Source organism: Parus major, chromosome 12 (genome assembly GCF_001522545.3).
Source record: "Parus major isolate Abel chromosome 12, Parus_major1.1, whole genome shotgun sequence".
NCBI classification, from domain to species: Eukaryota; Metazoa; Chordata; class Aves; order Passeriformes; family Paridae; genus Parus; species Parus major.
The window spans coordinates 19,434,653-19,439,726 of record NC_031781.1 but is presented as its reverse complement, the minus strand read 5'-3'; the positions used below and the strand labels follow the sequence as shown (position 1 = coordinate 19,439,726).

The window sequence follows — 5,074 nt, the reverse complement described above, 5'->3', positions numbered from 1 at the left end:
AGCTCAGCTCAGCCCAGCTCAGAGCCCAGCTCAGAGCCCAGCTCAGGGCCCAGCTCAGGGCCCAGCTCAGGGCCCAGCTCAGAGCCCTGCTCAGAGCCCAGCTCAGAGCCCAGCTCAGAGCCCAGCTCAGAGCCCAGCTCAGGGCCCAGCTCAGGGCCCAGCTCAGAGCCCAGCTCAGGGCCCAGCTCAGGGCCCAGCTCAGAGCCCTGCTCAGAGCCCAGCTCAGAGCCCAGCTCAGCTCAGCCCAGCTCAGAGCCCAGCTCAGAGCCCAGCTCAGGGCCCAGCTCAGAGCCCAGCTCAGCTCAGCCCAGCTCAGAGCCCAGCTCAGGGCCCAGCTCAGCTCAGCCCAGCTCAGAGCCCAGCTCAGGGCCCAGCTCAGGGCCCAGCTCAGGGCCCAGCTCAGAGCCCAGCTCAGGGCCCAGCTCAGAGCCCAGCTCAGGGCCCAGCTCAGAGCTCAGCTCAGAGCCCAGCTCAGAGCTCAGCTCAGCCCAGCTCAGCTCAGCCAGCCCCAGCACCAAGCAGAGGAGATGGACAGGAAGAGACAAATTCCATTTGTCTGCAAGAGCTGTGAGGAATATCTTGTGCAGAGCTGGCTGGAGGGTGAGGGACAAAGGGCAGGCACAGGGACAAGTGACCCCAGCCAAGGGCAGAAAACCCCAGAGTTCATCAGGCAATTGTCCAAAGCTGCCCCCAGACAGCTGAGTCAGCTGTGCCAGGAGCCTGCCGGGACCCTGCTGACCACAGCTGCTCTGAGAACTGGGCCAGGAGCAGCCCCCAGCACCTCCCGAGCCTCTGCCAGCCCCAGCAGAGTGTGCAGGGATGGGCTGGGCTCAGGCAGCTGCTCCCATTCCCCAGGGAGCTCCCAGCAGCAGGAGCTGCCCTGGCTCCTGCCCAGCCCTTGGCACAGGGGCAGCAGAACCCACCATGGAGCAAACCCCACTGCCTTGGCAGCTCTGCTCCCCTGGGCAGGGAAAACCGGGCTCAGGGCTTCAAATGGAGCTGGCTCCAATCCCCTGGGGAGGGAACGAGCTTTTCTGACCCTTCTGGGCTGGAACGAGCCTTCCAGAGCCTTCTGGGCTGGAACGAGCCTTCCAGACCCCTCTGGATGGAATGAGCCTTCCAGAGCCTCTGGATGGAACGAGCCTTCCTGACCCTCTGGATGGAATGAGCCTTCCTGACCCCTCTGGATGGAATGAGCCCTGTTCCTCCCTTGCAGGATCCCTCTCCGAGCTCTCCCAGGATGCAGAACTCCAGATATTTCAGAAATTGTTATTAGATCCCTGCCCAGGGTTGTCTGTTTGTTTCTTGTGGAGTTCAGGTACTTCCCCCTTCAGAAGTCACAGAGGATTTATTTAACCTGCAGGAATCCCTGTGGACAAGAAATCCCCAGTGCATCAGGCACCAGGAGGTGGGAGGCTGTCACTCGGGGATTTTCTGGGTGAATGCTTCCCAAGTGCTTTACAGCCACGTTCTCTCAAAGCGTTTGGGCCTGACTGCACAGTAACAGAACAGATCCCATCCTTTTATCCAGGTGTGTTTTTTTGCTCCTTCACTTCACAATTTTCTCACTTGAATCGAGCAGTGCTGCTCGATTCAGTGCTTTCCTCACATCGTGCATTGAAAGTCACCACAAAAAAACTACTGGAAAAGTGAAAACCTTCAGTGAAATGATGTTCCCAATGACTCCTGGGGTGCTGCTCCACATCTGCCTCTCCAGATCACTGCTGAGGGCAATTCCTGCTTTAATCACCTGTTCACAGGTGGGAGAGGCTCCCTTATCCGAGCTCCACATGCTCCAGAAATATTTCTCACTGCATCCAATAACAAGAATGAAAAAGATCTTTTCTTCCAGCACTCTGCTGGGGCCTGCAGGGTTTTCTTCAGCCCTTTCCTAAATGACAGGTGGGGGGAAAGTTGGAATCCAGGCCTGGGAAATGTTCCCAGTGCAGGCAATGGGATTCTGCTTGAGTGAAATCTGAAGAGTTCAGCTAATTGTCAGTAATTTTCTCCTTTCTTGTCCAGCATGATGAAAATGCTGTGGAGGAGCAATCAGCCTGCTGGGAAATTACACAGTGAGGAGAAAATGGGAGATTTCCCCGTGGGTCAGGGCCGCTTTGAGGGGCAGCTCCAGTCTTGCACAGATTTAAAAGGCAACTTTTTCAAATTTCTGCTCACTTGCCAAGCTGCCAGCACCTCCTGATTTCCCCCCAGAGCCCTGGGAATGTGATGGCTCCCACAGCCCCAAAATACCCTCACTATCAATATCCTGATGTTCTCCTCGGGGACCCAGCCACATCAGGGCCAGAAATGCATCACACCCCCAGAATCCCAAAAATCAATGTTTTTACCTCCCTTCCAGTGCCACAGTCCCTGGAGACACTTGGAGATTTTCTGTTCAGTTTTGTCTTAGCTGCATTTTGATGCATGTGGAGAAAACAGAGCCACCCCGCTCCTCATTACAAACATCTCTGCCGCTAACGAAGGGACAGACAGACGGACAGAGCTAGAAACACCCAAAAGGGAACAGCAGACCTTGCACAGAAGGGGCTTCCAGCTCCTCCTCCTCCTCCTCTGGGAATATTGGTCTTCATTCCTCCAGGAGACATTTCAGCTTGTTCCCAGGCCGTGGTTTTGGAGTCACTTCTGCTGCTCCCTCCTGATGCATCTGCAGAAAACAAATTGATGTCTGGGGAGTTTTCCTGGGGGCTTGGGCTGCCAGGACACCCTGGCAGTGCCCAAAACCAGGCTGGACATTGGGGCTGGAGCACCTGGGACAGGGGGAGATGTCCCTGCCATGGCTGGGGGACACTGGGGGGGCTCCGAGGTCCCTCCCAGCCCAAAGCATGTTTTAAATATTGAAAATATTCTCTATTTTTATATTTTATATATAAATATATATATACAAAATATATCAAATATATAAAAAATATATACAAAATATATCAAATATATAAATAATATATGTTTATCATATATAAAATAGAAAAATATAAATATATTTTATATATTATATTTATATTATAATTATATTCATATATATTAGATTATAGATTTATATTTATATTATATTTTTATATATATATAGAGAAAATATTTGTATATTCCATATTTATAAATATTCATATATTTCTATAAAAGCAGGGGGAAAAAAGGCAGCATCACTGAGGCTCTCAGTGTCCCTGTGCAGTGGCTCAGCCTCCCCCAAACACCAAGTCAGACAAACCCAAAGCTCATCCCACGTCTCCTGCTCAGGGCTGGCATTCCCAGCTTTCATTTCCTGGGGAACGCTGCTGTTCCCGTGGCCAGGGAGGGCACATCAGGAGCTGCAGACAGGAGCCAGCATCCCCAGCAGGGCACACCACAAAAACCCCAATAAAAACAAGCAGGAGCCGCTGGCAAAGCTCAGCTGCCAGCTCTGGTGAGTTCTGTTTTCCTGCAGCAGCCTGCAGCACATCCCGGCCTTAATGTGAAATCAACTGCTCCTTGTAATTCAGGATATAATACTTAATAATTCACTGAGTAAATCTCCTCTGGAAAATAATGACTCTACTGCAGCATCCCCAGCCTCCTAACCCTCTGCCCCCTCAGCCCAGGAAATCAGCTCCCCAAAGCAGCACCAGGCGGGCTGGAAATCCAATGTACTCCCTTCCCCATCCTGAAATGGTTCTGGTAACACATCATTTTTCTTTTTGAAGGATTTCCCCTCTGCTGACAAGTAAATAAATGCGTGACTTTCCGCTCCTTTTAGCGCCCAAAAGAAAAGGAAGGAAGAGAAAGGAAGGGGGAAAGGACCTGCAACAGGTTTGCTGAATATTGGTTATTCATTTTCTGAAACACAACAGGGACACTTTATAACCTAATCCAGCTTTACAGCGGCGGCAGCGCTGCCTTCACTCCTGTGTTATTGGATAATTTGTCAGTTCTGGCACTTTGGCAAGTAATCAAGTAAGGAACAACTACCAGAAGCAGAAGGAAATTATTGAATCTGGTTCCTCTTCCTCCTCCTTCTTGTATCCTAAACATAAGCTGATTTTAAACAAAACACTGTTGGAAAAGAGCAAGAAAAGAAACAAAACAGCCTTTAGGATTTATGGAAGACACAGCACTAAAATAAGATGCTTTTGTTTAAGGGGGTTTTGATTTTGCTTTTCCCCCTCCTTTCTCTCCAGATAGATCATTTTCCATTAAATGCTTTCAGCTGAACAGGGAAAATCCTAATCCTGCCCAGGTAAAGCTTCACTTTGCATAACTGGTAGCTCAGAGGGGAAAGAACATCGCAGTGACTCGGGCTCAGCTCTGGCTGCTCGTGGGGAATCCTGCTGAACCTCCAGTGAAAACCACACTCACAGCCCTCGGACCTGCCTCGTGTCACCACAGGGCCAGCTGTGAGGGGAGAGGGGACAGGGGAGATGGTGGGAGATGGTGGGAGAGGGGAGATGAGGGGAGAGAGGAGATGGTGGGAGAGGGGAGATGGTGGGAGATGATGATGGGAGATGGTGGGAGGTGGGAGATGGGAGATCGAGATGATGGGACATGATGGGACATGATGGGACATGAGGGACATGAGGGACATGATGGGACATGATGGGAGATGATGGGACATGATGGGAGACACATCCAGCACAGAGGGCAGAGTGGGGAGCCCATCCTGGCTGCTCCAGGGAACCCCAAAACACTTCAGAGCATCCCGGGCACTGCAAGCTTCTGCTGCCCTGGGGTAAAGGGATCCCTAAACAAATCCCTATTCTGCACTGGAGGGGGAAATAAACATCGCTGGGGTTTGTTCTTGGTGTAAAGGAAGCACTGGTGCGCTAATGAGGTACAAATTCATCGAGCAACACTCGGGCTTTGTCCTGGAAATGGTCACTCATGAGGTGTGAACCTTTCAAATGCTCCTGAGAGATTAGGAGCTGGCTCCACAAGACCAAGGAACCACGAACAGCAAAAGCTTCTGCATCGGGTGCTGATTTCAGGCCCCGTGGCTCACCTGCAACTCCCCCGTGTCGCCACCGACAAAGAAATCCAGAAATTCCAGAGCTCCATCCCAGAGCTCCATCCCAGAGCTCCATCCCAG

General features: G+C 51.5%; 1 long non-coding RNA gene across 1 annotated transcript in view; it reads right to left on the bottom strand.

The window, feature by feature from the left end:
* LOC107210165 overlaps nucleotides 1-5,074 on the bottom strand; it is a 14,846-nt gene that overhangs the window by 5,593 nt on the left and 4,179 nt on the right. The window contains exon 2 of the long non-coding RNA XR_001523860.2: nucleotides 2,533-2,665. This is a non-coding gene — a long non-coding RNA (uncharacterized LOC107210165). The remainder of the gene's footprint in view (nucleotides 1-2,532; nucleotides 2,666-5,074) is intronic.